Genomic DNA, 15,981 nt, shown 5'->3' on the forward strand with positions numbered 1-15,981 from the left:
GTTAGCACTTCCTCTGCAGCCGGTAATGTCCTCATTGCCCAGTGCACTAGTTATAGTGGGGGCTGCGGATGATTGAGACCTCGAGCGTCAGTCCCACTGTAGTGGTGAGTAGATGATATTACAGAGATGGTGAGATATGAGATTTTATTGCTTCCTTTCTAGAGTTATTGGGAGGCATCTAATGTTTTTTTTTTTATGTTTAGCTCCATATTAGCTATGATACTGTGTTTCAAGTGTGGTAGTAGGTGGCACATTGGAACATAACCAAAATGAAAAATTTGGGGTAGATTTACTGTTGCAAATGTAAAAGAATTGGGGCTGTGGGGATACAATAGACTAGGGTTACATGGCGACTTTTGCCGAGAGGCGGACAGAATAAAACTATAGCAAGCTATGTTTGCTGGGCTGTTGCCGAAACTCCAGCCCGCCCCCATTATAGTCAATTCGGCCGTAGCCGACCTCCGGCGGCACGTGTGCACTAGCGGCAGCACTGATCCGGCAGGCTGCCGCTAGTGTGAAAGTAGCCTTAGGCTAGGTCTACGCGATGACATTTGTCGCGCAACATTTTGTTGCACTAATGTCGCGTGACAATTTTTATAATGGCAGTCTATGGTGTCGCACTTAGTCTACCCTCTGGTGGTTGTTTTTCAGTTAGACAGGTTCATATTCGCGTAGACTGGTCTAATTTAATTGTACATAAAAAAAGTTGCATCTGTGCAGAGAAAAATCGTATGTCTCCGGGAAGTGCACTTTTTTTTTATTTTTTTTTATTGTATTTCTCATGATAAAACTTACAAATGCAAAATAAAATTAATTGATCTCCAACATGATTATTTTACCCCCTTTCCTAGAATGTGCACCTTTTTTAAGATTATATGCACACGACCGTTGTGTGATTTGCGGAACGGCGCGGACAGCTACGAATATAACTGCCTATTCTTGTCCGCAAAGGGCAGACAAGAATAGGAAAGGTTATATTTTTTTTGCGGTCCACAGAACGGAGCCATAGATGCGGACGGCACACGGAGTGCTGTCCGCATCTTTTGCGGCCCCATTGAAGTGAATGGGTCCGCATCGAAGACGCAAAAACTGCGGCTCGGATGCAGACCAAAACAACGGCCGTGTCCATGTAGCCTAAGGCAAAGAAATTGCACTTTACCACTGAAAACTGATGGAAAAAAAGTACGTCGGCCCTGGTGTGGAGTAAAAATTAGACAGTTTTTGCAAAAAAAAGGTGCGCTTACGTAAATAGGTCGGAAAGAAGTCTCAAATGTTAGAAAAGTTCTGAATTAGTCTAAAACATGCATGCTCAACCTCCGGCCCTCCAGCTGTTGTAAAACTACAACTCCCACAATGCCCTGTTGTAGCTGTTCGGGCATGCTGGGAGTTGTAGTTTTGCAACAGCTGGAGGGCCGCAGGTTGAGCATGCCTGGTCTAAAAATTCAAAATAGGCGAATGTGGCGCAAAAACTTCCAAAATGGGTGCAATTTCAGTAGTCAATGGGACTAACAAAAATAAGGCTGTCTGATAATGCTGCCTCATGCACACGACCGTATGTATTTTGCAGTCGGCAAAAATGGATCCGCAAAAAATACGGAAGACGTCCATGTGCATTCCGTATTTTGCGGAAAGAAACAGCTGGCCCATTTAAGTGTGGCATCTGTGGTGCGTCCGTTTTTTTGGGGAGATTCTTTGGAAATTAATTTTCGGCTGAGCAACGTCAGTGAATTACGGATGACACACAGATGGTAAAAACGGACTCGCACACTAACCATGGATCCTTCACGGACATCTTTACGGATGAAATACGTACGCTTTATTTCACGGACGTGTCCCTGACACGGAAATGTGGACGAGGCCCTAGCTTTCTTGACTTTAGCTGTCAGGGTGGCACCATACAGATTACATGGTCAGTATTCGTTTTGCTTGCCTATTTTCATCTACCACCAGGTGGCAGTAATCGGTTACGTTTTATATTTTATGGCGTCGGCTGTGTTTTTGCTTATTTGTACGGATACGCTCGGGCTGCACTGAGCGTTGTACGCACATGATTCATGTTGTATGGTTGCAAGGCCAATGCATTGGCAAAATGGCTGAGCAGAAGTGTCGACTGCACACTGTGTAGATCCTGTGCCGCAAAGCGGCTGATTGGCCGGGATGCTGGGAGTTATACCTCCGCCGTTCTGAAGCTGGTGACTTATCCTAAAGAGGGGTCATCCATAAATAAAACCCCTTAAAAAAAAAGAGCGGTCACCTCTCCTGGCACGTTTATTGTAATGGCTATTTGCATTCTCAATACAAAACTGCATGAAGCCTCTTTTCTTATAACTGTATGCTGTGCTGTTCCTCTATTATTCCTATTAGACGTTTATGGCTAAGGCGACTTTCACACTCGCGTTTTGGTTTCCATTTGTGAAATCCGTTTTGGACCGCTTGTGAGAGCCCATGACGGATCGGTTTGGCCCTTAATGCATTCTGAATGGATAAGGATCCGCTCAGAATGCATCAGTTTGCCTCCGTTCAGCCTCCATTCCGCTTTGGAGGCGGACACCAAACGCTGCTTGCACACTGAGCCAAACTAACCCGTCCTGACACACAATGTAAGTCTATGGGGACGGATCAGTTTTCACTGACACAATCTGGCACAATAGAAAACGGATCCATTCCCACATTGACTTTCAATGGTGTTCCAGACGGATTGTTTTTTGCGGTCCGTTTTTCACGGATCCGTTGTTCCGTTGTGTTTCCGTTTCCTTTCCGTTTTTCCGTATGGCATATACAGTATACAGTAATTACATAGAAAAAATTGAGCTGGGCATAACATTTTCAATAGATGATTCAGAAAAAACGGAAACGGAAGACATACGGATGAATTTCCGTATGTGTTCCGTTTTTTTGCAGACCCATTGACTTGAATGGAGCCACGACCCGTGATTTACGGCCAAATATAGGACAAGCTCTATCTTTCAACGGAACGGAAATACGGAAACGGAATGCATACGGAACACATTTCGTTTTTTTGGGCAGAACCATTGAAATGAATGGTTCCGTATACGGAACACAAAAAAACGGCCCGTACACCCGCAAAAAAAACGTTTGTGTGAACAAGGCCTTAGAGTCATAAGAATAGATACTTGAGAATTGTCATTTCATGTGAAATTATTTACTTCCTAAGCAGCGGTGACGGATCCTCATTAAGGACGTGTAGCCTGACCAGCCATAACCTTGATGATCTCAGGATAGTAGCACCTATAAATGGATGGGATATATTGGGGTAGGCATAGGACCAAACATGGAGGGCAGTGGAGCCTCTACATACCTGAAAACCTCTAGGGGTAGGGGGAATCTGCGTTGCCAGCTGGCCACCAACTTTGGTCCTACCCTGGGAATAGGTTCACACAGTATTTTTTTTAGGCAGATTTTCCTGCAAAGCCGGAAGTGGATCCGAAAGGAATTGGAAATATTACAAAAAGGACTTTAATTTCTCGTTCCTGCTGAATCCACTTCTGACTTTGCCGCCATCCTTAGAAGGCTAGGTCTTTTCATCCTTTGTCTGATTCACTGATAAGCCCCACGGATGAGCAAACTGCAAAACACACCACGGTCGTGTGCATGAGCCCTAATAGGATTCTGACACGCTCCCTGCGGGTCTGTGCCTCGTGCACAGCTTAGCAGGGAGATTACTATGACGGCCCTGGGAGCCTTCAGCATAACCCAGGCTGCCATGGTAACCGATCAGCGCCCCATGATTACATTGCGGGGGCTCTGATCGGAAGGCAGAGGGAGCTGCATCCCTCTGCCTATCCTCACAGATGCCATGATATCTGTTGAGCACGGCATCTGAGGGGTTAAATGACCGTTTTTTGCGTCATCAACCAATTCCGGTCACTGCGGCCAAGTGCCTGCTGTATTATGCAGCCGGCACCTGCCATGTATGGAACGGGCTCAGAGCAGCAGCCTGCTCCATAGAAAGCCCTCTGCCACTGTGACAGGTATGGGTGAATATTCGTCATATATTCGCAAATTCGAGATTATTTTCTTGATTGCGAAAAATCAGCAATGTAATGCGCGCGAAAAACAGGCGTGGGTCACTTTTGCTACATTTTGCAAGCTGCTAGAGGTTTCCTGAGACTGGAGAAAATGGTTGGCACGGCAGAACATAAAAAATGGCTTTATATGCAGATAGAGTGCTCCAATATATTCGCGATTACGCAAATCGGCACTAATGATGCGAATATGCAATAGAGCCGGATTGGGGGTATGCACTCTGACGCCAAAAATATGCAATGGCTGGGTCAGGTGTGAATGATAGTTTATAGTTTTTGTTTGTGACGCCAATTGCAGCGTGCGCAGGGTACAGTCACAGGGCCATTTAAGATGTTGTAACTCACGTACCAGGTTAGGAATGCCAGAGTGGTGTAATGGCAATAGTGTCAACAGGTGTGTCCTACCTGGGTATGGCTGGACTACTGGGTCCTGGCTCACTTGCAATAAAATAAGTGTGTTGCTAGTAGGAGTAATTGGGGGATTTAGTAGCAATAATTGAGATCCAAACTTGGAATATAGTTCAAACTGGTCTTTACTTGATGCAGCTTTAATCCACATGAGATACAGCATTAGTCTGAAGTCCCAGCAGGTATTGGCAATGTGTGGCAGGAATATACAGTGGCGGAAATAATTATTTGACCCCTCACTGATTTTGTAAGTTTGTCCAATGACAAAGAAATGAAAAGTCTCAGAACAGTATCATTTCAATGGTAGGTTTATTGTAACAGTGGCAGATAGCACATCAAAAGGAAAATCGAAAAAATAACTTTAAATAAAAGATAGCAACTGATTTGCATTTCATTGAGTGAAATAAGTATTTGAACCCCTACCAACCATTAAGAGTTCTGGCTCCCACAGAGTGGTTAGACACTTCTACTCAATTAGTCACCCTCATTAAGGACACCTGTCTTAACTAGTCACCTGTATAAAAGACACCTGTCCACAGAATCAATCAATCAAGCAGACTCCAAACTCTCCAACATGGGAAAGACCAAAGAGCTGTCCAAGGATGTCAGAGACAAAATTGTAGACCTGCACAAGGCTGGAATGGGCTACAAAACCATTAGCAAGAAGCTGGGAGAGAAGGTGACAACTGTTGGTGCGATTGTTCAAAAATGGAAGGAGCACAAAATGACCATCAATCGACCTCGCTCTGGGGCTCCACGCAAGATCTCACCTCGTGGGGTGTCAATGGTTCTGAGAAAGGTGAAAAAGCATCCTAGAACTACACGGGAGGAGTTAGTTAATGACCTCAAATTAGCAGGGACCACAGTCACCAAGAAAACCATTGGAAACACATTACACCGCAATGGATTAAAATCCTGCAGGGCTCGCAAGGTCCCCCTGCTCAGGAAGGCACATGTGCAGGCCCGTCTGAAGTTTGCCAATGAACACCTGAATGATTCAGAGAGTGACTGGGAGAAGGTGCTGTGGTCTGATGAGACCAAAATAGAGCTCTTTGGCATTAACTCAACTCGCTGTGTTTGGAGGAAGAAAAATGCTGCCTATGACCCCCAAAACACCGTCCCCACCGTCAAGCATGGGGGTGGAAACATTTTGCTTTGGGGGTGTTTTTCTGCTAAGGGCACAGGACAACTTATTCGCATAAACGGGAAAATGGACGGAGCCATGTATCGTGAAATCCTGAGCAACAACCTCCTTCCCTCTGCCAGGAAACTGAAAATGGGTCGTGGATGGGTGTTCCAGCACGACAATGACCCAAAACATACAGCAAAGGCAACAAAGGAGTGGCTCAAGAAGAAGCACATTAAGGTCATGGAGTGGCCTAGTCAGTCTCCGGACCTTAATCCAATCGAAAACCTATGGAGGGAGCTCAAGCTCAGAGTTGCACAGAGACAGCCTCGAAACCTTAGGGATTTAGAGATGATCTGCAAAGAGGAGTGGACCAACATTCCTCCTAAAATGTGCGCAAACTTGGTCATCAATTACAAGAAACGTTTGACCTCTGTGCTTGCAAACAAGGGTTTTTCCACCAAGTATTAAGTCTTTTTTTGTTAGAGGGTTCAAATACTTATTTCACTCAATGAAATGCAAATCAGTTGCTATCTTTTATTTAAAGTTATTTTTTCGATTTTCCTTTTGATGTGCTATCTGCCACTGTTACAATAAACCTACCATTGAAATGATACTGTTCTGAGACTTTTCATTTCTTTGTCATTGGACAAACTTACAAAATCAGTGAGGGGTCAAATAATTATTTCCGCCACTGTATCTTCTGCTTCTATCATGTGCCTGGATCTCTTTGCAGGATAAGTCGTCGTCTGCTTGTGGCTCTGTAATGTGGCAGGAATCTGTCTTCTGCTCTGTCTATCTTCTGCTGTATTGGGGACTAACTAGCTGAGGAGGAATTTGTCTTCTCCTGGTCTCTGGACGGTACTCACAGTTGTGCTCACAGGGTATGCTTCTTCCTGGAGTTATGGAGGTGGCTGCTTGCTTTCTACCAGCTGAGGCTGAAAGGCTCAGACTGGGAATGGTGATCTTTTGTCTCAGCAGTGACAAGATACTGGCTTTGGATCCCTAGAACAGGGAGCACCTACCAGCACAGCCTTCCCCCTAGCTGGGGTGGCTGGCCCACTAACTGAACTTCCTCCCCCCACCCATGAGGCAGGATATGGGCGCATTCCACACCTCCTCACAGAGGGGGGGAGCTAAACTGGAATGTACTATTCCAGTCTAGAAACACTAAACTGAACTAAGTCCCTGCTAAACACATTGCTGCCACCTGCTGGTGAACATGGAAATTACAGCAATATTCATGTAACAGGGCTTATAATGCACATTTGTGAGAAAATTAGATAAAATCACATTAGATGACAGTATAAATACACTTAACAAGTTGTAGCGGGGTAAAAGAGTTTAGTAACATAACTGTGGGATGTTACAAATATTTTGGCGCAATACGTGAAACTTCGCATTTTAATAGGTCTGCATATATGTATTGACAGCAGAACCTATCTCCCACTATCTGTAATAAAAAATTTTAAAAAAATACTTTGTGTGTGTGTGTGTGTGTGTGTGTATATATATATCTCTACTGTAATAAACAGTCTCTCTCAGAACTTTAAAAAACTGCAGAAAATGGCTTCTGGGGAGGTTTTTATATAGTAAGGGGTAGGCAACTTTCCTATTGGTTGCTAGGGATGTTGCTAAGCTCAGACAAAGACATTGCAGCCTTCTCATTGGCCCACAAGCAAGAAGGGAGGTTACTGATAAAAAAATAAAAAAAATCTAGAATATTCAAAATTACGAATATATATCACTATATTCTAAATATTCACAAATACTCAAGTGCCGATATTCGCAAATAATATTCTGATATTCGCGCCCAACACTCTTTTTTTAAAGGGTTCCTCCGCTTTCATGTACATAAAGAAAATCTGACCTATATAATACTTTCCAACAAAGCTACAACCAGCTTCAACTGCTCTGCTAGATTTATATTAGGCTGGCAGCTCAGCGGGCATGTCCTTTCTCAGGAGGTGCGCCCTTTCTGCTGCAGCTCTCTCCTTGTTAATGTCACGGCTTTGAACAGAAGATACGGCCGGTGGCAGTTGAAGAATGGAATTGAGTATCTGCGGCCATTTCAGTAAGGTGGACAGAGAGATGAGTAAAAGAACAAACAGCAGGTGGCGCTGTACGGATAGTTTATATTAAACTAGAAAAGGTACAATTTCTGGGGAAATTGTGTGATGTGTTCTTGCCTCCACCAGTAGCTTACAACTGGAGTGGGCGGAGTAACTGGGTGGAGTGTAGACTCCGCCCACTTTTATAAATTTTGACCTTTGTCTCACACTGACCCACCCTGCCGAGTTTGGGTGCTGTGAGAATGACAGCTGTTTAAAGGTTTCTTATTGAAGTCAATAGGGAAAATCTGATTGGTTGTTTGTGGCTCCGCCCACTTTTTAGCATCCCCAAAATGAGATATACATTGGCACAGTCCTCCAGTGACCAACTGTGCCAAGTTTCGGAACCCTGCCATTAACAGTCTAAGAGCAGCGGCAGTTAGAATTTTTCCCATTTAAACAAATGGCTGAAATTTGATTGGCCGTTGTAGACCCCGCCCACTTTTTAATTTTTTTTTGACCCCAGTCACCCAATGACCTACGGTGCTAAGTTTGGGTATTCTGACTTAAATATTGTGAGAATGACAGCAATTTAAAGGTTTCTCATTGAAGTCAATAGGGAAAATCTGATTTGTTGTTGTTGGCTCCGCCCACTTTTTAAATTTTTGAATCCAAATTAATCTATCACCTGATTTCAGAGATTTGAAGCCCCTGACATCAATCATGGAAGCATTTTTCAATTTTCTGCATTTTTTTTTTTCCACATTGAAATCAATGAAAGAAATCTGATTGGTTGTTTTGGCCCCGCCCACTTTTCAAAATTTTAATCCTAATCCTAAATTGTCCAACTGTACCAAGTTTGGGGAACCTGCCATTAACAGTCTAAGAGCAGCGGCAGTTTGAATTTTTCCCATTTAAACAAATGGCTGAAATTTGATTGGCCGTTGTAGACTCCGCCCACTTTTTTTATAAATTTTTGAATCCAGTCACCCAATGACCTACGGTGCCAAGTTTGGGTATTCTGGCTTAAATACTGTGAGAATGACAGCAATTTAAAGGTTTCTCATTAAAGTTAATAGGGAAAATCTGATTTGTTGTTGTTGGCTCCGCCCACTTTTTAAATTTTTGAATCCAAAGTAATCTATCACCTGATTTCAGCGATTTGAAGCCCCTGACATCAATCATGGCAGCATTTTTCAATTTTCTGAATTTTTTTTTTTCCATATTGAAATCAATGAAAGAAATCTGATTGGTTGTTTTTGGCCCCGCCCACTTTTCAAAATTTTAATCCTAATCCTAAATTGTCCAACTGTACCACGTTTGGGAAACCTGCCATTAACAGTCTAAGAGCAGCGGCAGTTTGAATTTTTCCCATTTAAACAAATGGCTGAAATTTGATTGGCCGTTGTAGACTCCGCCCACTTTTTCATTATTTTTTGAATCCAGTCACCCAATGACCTACGGTGCCAAGTTTGGGTATTCTGGCTTAAATACTGTGAGAATGACAGCAATTTAAAGGTTTCTTATTGAAGTCAATAGGGAAAATCTGATTGGTTGTTTGTAGCTCCGCCCACTTTTTAATGTCCCCAAAATGTGACAGAAATTTCCAGGTTGACCCCATGACTGAGTGACCCAAGTTTGGTGAGTTTCACTCCGAAGCTGTATGAGTGACAAACGTTTGCATTTTTCCAATAAAACTCTATGGGAGAAAAAAAGAGGTTTTCGGGGGCCCGCCACAGGGGCCCGGAGGGAGGGATCGGTTAACAAAGCACAAGCAAGATAGTCGGGTATGTGCCGACCAAGGGTGCAAAGTTCGGTATTTATACTCCTAAATCTGTGGGAGGAGTAGCAATTTGAACGTCTCATTGTAGTCAATGGGGAGAATTTGATTGGTTCTGTGTGGCCCCGCCCAAATTTTCGGGTCTCCGAAATGTACTGACAAATTGCGCGTTGACCCCATGACTAAGTGACCCAAGTTTGGTGACTTCAGTTTAAAATCTGTGCGACTGGGAGCGATTTGAAAATTTTCCCTGTCAAAGTCAATGGGAAAAACTTGGATTTTGGGGGCCCTGTCCCAGGGGCCCGGAGGGTGGGATCGGGTAACAAAGCACAAGCAAGGTACTCGGGTGGGTGCCGACCAAGTCTGCAAAGTTTGGAATTTGTACTCCTAAAAATGTGGGAGGAGTAGCGATTTGAAGGTCTCATTATAGTCAATGGGGAGAGTTTGATTGGTTCTGTGTGGCCCCGCCTACATTTTGGGGTCCCCGAAATGTGCCAAAAATTTTCGGGTTGAGCCCATGACTAAGTGACCCAAGTTTGGTGACTTTAGCCTCAAAGCCTGGCGAGTGGGAGCGATTTGAAAATTTACCCTGTCAAAGTCTATGGGAAAAAAGGGGGCTTCCGGGGCCCGCCACGGGGGCCCCGGGGGTGGGATCGCTCCACAAAGTAATAGCAATCCGATCGGGAACAATCTGCACGTTTTGGTAAATTTTTGTCTATGTAGTGTAAAAACTGTGGGAGGAGTTAGGGTGGCAAATTTGGCTATAATAATAATATATATGTGAGATAATAGTATGTGGTCTTGCTATGCAAGAACACATAATAACTTGGTGTCTACACAAATTTTTTAAATTACATACAATTACAGAAGTGTTCAGATTCAGGGGCTGGTTTGAAAAATGTAGAATATTTTTTGTGGGACAACCCCTTTAAGTGGTGGCTTATCCTCAGGATTGCTGATCACCATGGTCCAAAACCTTTACCACAAACTAAATGGTGAGCATGGGCAGTACTCGTAGAGTTGGCGGGTTTGATGCAGTTTCCTGTATCGGGAATACAGTAGTAAATCACTGAAGTCATAAAAGCTTTATTGGAGATGCTAATGTACTCGATTACGACCATACGGGAAGAGCCAGCAAGTGCTCTGTCTTCCCGATTCTCCTGGGCTGAAGGTCCATAGATACATGTCTACACAATAAGCTCGTAATAAAGCTCCCATAAATATGACAATAAGCTGAAGCTCCAGCGTAAAATCTGTAAATGGGCCCCAAACGTACCATGTGCCATTTGTAATACTGGTGTGGCAGGAGAACTTAGGGGGCAAACGCTCTATTCCAGGGGTCCTTAGCTGGTTTTAGACGTTCTCCTGTTAATGTGTTGTAGACCTAGTTACATTATTATATAGCACTTGCATATTCAGCAGCACTTTACAGATATTACCATCGCTTGCTGTCCCCAATGGAGCAACCAATCTAAGCTCCCTGTCAGTATGTCTTTGGAGTGAAAACCCACGGAAACACGGGGAGAACATGCAAACTCCATGCTGATGTTGTCCTTGGTCGGATTCAAGATTTAAAGGGGTTGTCTCGCTTCTGCAAATGGCATTTATCATGTAGAGAGAGTTAATACAAGGCACTTACTAATGTATTGTGATTGTCCATATTGCCTCCTTTGCTGGCTGGATTCGCTTTCCCATCCTATTATACCATACCTCCCAACTTTTGAAAATTGCAAAGAAGTACAATATGTGTGGTGAGCGATGACAGCTGTAGGTCACTACGATTCCATCACATAAAGGTCACACAGCAGTATCAATCATGATAATGCCGTGCGCTTCTGTAGTCCAGACTGCACGATCCCTCTCTCACATGGAGCGTGATTCCCACAAGGGACATGCTCATGTGAAAGAGCCTTAATACTGATGACCTATCCTCCAGTATGTGATCAGTGGGAGTCCGTCATCCGGGACCCCCGCCGATTAGCTGTTTAAGAAGGCATCCGCGCTCGTAGTAGCGCCGCAGCTTTCTCATCTTTTTGTCACCGCCAGTTCTGTGAGAAGGTCTGACAGACGTTCTTCTCTACCTCTTGTATGACGTTCTTTGTTTTGGTTTCACTTTGTCATCTCCTTTCCTTTTGCCAGGTGCCACTTATTTAGACTAATAGTCTTCCTTTTATATTCCCTCCCATACTGCCTCACTTTGCTGTTTATACTACTTCCTGGATGAAGTGTTCACTGCTGGAGGCTGCTGCTGCTATTTGCTCAGATAAGTCTTTTCCTTTATTGTGTTTCCTTGCTGGCTTGATTCTAGGTGACCCTGACTCCATCCGTATTAAGTGCAGGGAGCCGGTGGTCGTGTCCCCTCACTATTATAGGGTTTTCAGGTGTCACACAGTCTTAGGTACGTGGGCATGCAATCATCTACCATTGAGACGCTTGCATGTGCATAGCAGTCAGGGTGAGCTCTTAGGGTTTTATAGGGCTCACCTATATGCTCCTTAGTTTGGAATCAAGCTAGTCGGATGTTTATTTATATGTTCCAGCTATCTGCAACTTCATCAGTGACACTTTTCCTAGGCCATGTGATGTATAGCTGAAAGACGGCTGTGACGTTTACAGGAGCGCTGGTGCCTTCTCAAACAGCCGATCGGGGAGGTCCTGGGTGTCAGACTCCCACCAATCAGACACTGAGGATGTCATCAGCAAAAAAGTCTTGGAAAAACCTCAATGCCCCTACATAGTAATTATTCCCCATTTGTGCCAGCATTCAGTCACACTGTGCCAGTCACAGTAGCAGTACCCCCACATGTGACCCCCTTCACAGTAGTTATGCCCACATGTGACCCCCTTCACAGTAGTTATGCCCACATGTGACCCCCTTCACAGTAGTTATGCCCACATGTGACCCCCTTCACAGTAGTTATGCCCACATGTCCCCTCCTTCACAGTAGTTATGCCCACATGTCCCCTCCTTCACAGGAAGTAAAAAGTAAATGCTCACCTAGTTCCTCCTATGATGATCAGAGCTATGGTTGAGCGAACCCGAACTGCTAAGCTTTGCAAGTTCGGGGACCCGAACCCTGACTTTTTCACTGAAGTTCAGCGTTCGGGTGATTTTTATTATTTTCCATTGGAACATGGTTATAATGGCAAATATTAGCATTCTTAAGACAGGATGCTAAATAAAATGGCAATTAAGGGGTTAAAAAAATAAAAATAAACTCGCCTCATCCACTTGATCATGCAGCCGGTATCCTCTTCTTTGTTCTTTCTGCAGGACCTGCGATGATGCCACCGCGCTTTCCTGCAGAAAGAAGAGGATACCAGTGTCACGGACGTTCCCGTGGCAGGTACCAGGAGATCTTGCAACTCGTAGGTTAGATTGACAAGTTTACTGTGGATCTTAATGTGTCTGTGGTTTTGTGAATGCCACACCCCTTGCTTCAGGTGTTGCTTGTTGGTAATTTAACTTTCCCATAAGTAGCTGCTTCTCACTCTTGGAGGTGTGGATTATAGATTTTCTTCCTGCCTTCTAACTAGCTGGTCGGTTGTACTCTGTGGTGCTTCTGGAGTTGCCAGTTTTTTACTTTCAGATAAGTCTTGTCTTTTCTTATTGTTTTGTGTTTGTTATATTCCCTGTTGTTTGTATCTGGGCCTGAGACAGAGACTTCCATTTGTCCACCTGGGGAGGAATGGGTTGTCTCTGGTCCTAACCTCATTCCAGGGCCTTATAGGGATATAAGGGCCTAGGTATACAGCATATGAATATTCCTACCTTCAAGGTCTATTCATACTGATAGATAGTTAGGGCCCGGATTAGGGTTGTTTAGGAGGTGATCTGTTCCTTCCCTAGTTTCCAGGCCCAGTTACTGTTCCCCTTCCCTCCTGTGTTTAATGTGAAGTTTTTACCCCACACTGATTGTGACAACCGGCTACACAATCAAGAGGTGTTTGATTTTTGTTTGTTTTTTAACCCCTAAATGGCATTTTTATTAGACATTCTGTCTTATGAATGCTATTATTTTCTGTTATAACGGAAAATAATATAGTAAAGTTCAGGTCCCCATTGAACTTTGACTGCTCATCCCTAATCGCAGCTCATCCTGCACTCCCCAGCAGCAGCAGTCAGGTTATTGTCACACATCGTGCTTGCTGTGTAGGAGGAGCAGTGGAATCAGCCTGTGATCCTCTGTAACAGAACCCCTGTTTTGCCTGGACCACAGACTATAACCTTGTATAAACCCCCTTGATTCATTACTTTTATTTTGTTAATTGTGTCACAGGCAATGTCCATTGTGTTTGTTAATTGTGTCACAGGCAATGCCCATTGTGTGTGTTAAATGTATAGTTACAGAAATGTGTTGAGTATATTGTTCGCTTGGAAATAATTGAGCTGATACCACAATTAACTCAATTATCTCCCAAGCAGAGGGAAGGAATGAACAGTGATGAATGGGGCTGTTTAAACTGCAAAACTGTAAATGATTGGCTGCTATGTTTATGTCCTCAGTTCCCAACAAGGTCCACGTAAGTGGTAACCTTGTTGGAAAATGTGCATAAAAGGCAATGCTTGTGTGGTCATTAAAGCAGTCCTGCTTAACCCTCAATATGTAGCCTCGTCTCGTTATTGAAGGGTATCTGCTTCCAGTTTATTCACTAGCTCTTTTAAGAGCTCTACTTCTCCCTCTCTACAAGGATCCAGCGGATGGGATATCGGGAATACTCTGCCGGACAGCCTCTCGTCGGGAAAAGGATGCATCCTGCTCACAACCTGGGTGGCCGTGACCACTTCATGCTGCTACTGGGGAGCGCTGGTGGCTGAGCTGAATGGTGAAGTGGGGAGCAGACAGGCCGTGCTTTACCATTACAACCAGCTGTCTCTGCATCCATAGGACACGGGGACAACGAACCTACCGGGACTGTCCCGCCGGTCCGGAACGGTTAGGAGTAGAGATGAGCGAATTTCATGCTATGAAATTCGTTCACGCTTCCGTTTGGTGGTAAAAGGTGAATTGCGTTATGGATTCCATTACCACAGACCATAACGCAATTCTATGACTGAATGCATAATGGAACGCCTTTAGAGACATTCCGTTATTCATTCCGTCATAATAGAAGTCTATGGGCTGCAAAACGCATCAATCCCATTTCCGTTATGCAGGGGAGGACTCGCTTCTCTAGTTCTCTCCTTTGTCTTTCTCCTTCTCTCCTTCTGTAGATCATGCAGAGATCGGTGAGTCTCTGTAGCTTTTTGGGCCGAAGAAGCGGGAACGCAAGTCAGCTTTTCTACTTTTCAAACTCTCCCTATCACAGACTAGAGCTAGGGGTGGAGCCAGTCCACACCTAACACCCTACAAGGACTAAGCCCTAATTTTTAACCCTGGCTATGCCATACATGGTTATACTGGATGCAAAACATAACACCACACTACATAACATGAAGGATTGAACAATTTGTAGATACCTCCTTGCTCTGGGGTACTGCAAGTGCATCACCAGGGCCATACATTATAGTACACGTCGTGAATATATCATAATAATGCACATGAAGTGCCTACAGTCATATACCCCCCAGTCCTATCATAGAGAAGACACCACCTTCTGTACCAACCACTCCTGTTACCACTCTGTACAGCAGAGTCCCTCTACTGGTGGCTGTGGGTATTATCATTGATATTATAAGGGCTCCTGTATTAAGTCTGGAATTTCCTCCCAGCTCCTAGGATCTTCAGTACTCTGCAGGGACAGGAAAGGAAGAGGTTTGAGGACATCGTGGGGGCTTTTCACCCCATAACCCCCTTTGCACATAGCTGTAGCAGGACTTGTCATTGTTTGGGATTTTGGACATTCCTCTAGATTCAGTCTCGTCCAAATGTTCCCTATTACTGCGGAGTGGATTAGGTAGAGCAGCGGTCACCCAGAGCTGTTTTCATGCATCACTATACCCGTAATTCTCCATTACAAGCTGTATTACAAGGAAGCAGAGTGCTTGTGCTCATTAATGGGCTCGTTAGCGGGAACGTTTTGAACTCCCGTTGGCTCAGGGCCATGATTTTGCCTGGTTTGCACTGAATTAATTTGTGGAAAACTTTAAAAGAGGTTGAGCAGGATTTGGAAAACATGGCTGTTTTCTTCCATAGACAGCGCCACTCCTGGTTGTGTCTGGTATTGTAGCTCATGGAGGTCAATGTAACGTATGTATATTCATTTCTATTTATTTATAGAAATTTCTGGCAAGTCTTACATTTTGCATTCAATCTATATAATTGTAATGGACAGGTATGGGTAAAGTGTATGTCCTAACCTAATCCTTGCCTCACGTGCACAGTTTCAGCCAATGATTGGCCTCAGCATTGACGTGCCACCTAAGTGACACATTACTGCTGGGTCATAGAGACAGGTTACCGCTGAGGCCAAGCATTGACTTCAACAGCGCACCATCTGTTGAGCCCATCCAACAGGGGTGGACTGGGAACTTAAAGTTGGCCTGGAAAAAAACTAAAAGTGGCCCCATGTTGTAGACAAGTCTAAATCCAAACTGCCCTATGATCCTACTGAGGACAGGGATATAGC

The 15,981-nt window shown here is 44.2% G+C and overlaps 1 protein-coding gene across 1 annotated transcript in view; it reads left to right on the top strand.

The window, feature by feature from the left end:
- Nucleotides 1–66: 66 nt before the first annotated feature.
- LOC122921116 overlaps nt 67–15,981 on the top strand; it is a 90,236-nt gene continuing 74,321 nt past the window's right edge. The window contains exon 1 of the mRNA XM_044271076.1: nt 67–104. The gene's annotated coding sequence lies outside the window, so the exon portion shown is untranslated. The remainder of the gene's footprint in view (nt 105–15,981) is intronic.

This window comes from Bufo gargarizans, chromosome 10 (assembly GCF_014858855.1).
Source record: "Bufo gargarizans isolate SCDJY-AF-19 chromosome 10, ASM1485885v1, whole genome shotgun sequence".
Lineage (NCBI taxonomy): Eukaryota > Metazoa > Chordata > Amphibia > Anura > Bufonidae > Bufo > Bufo gargarizans.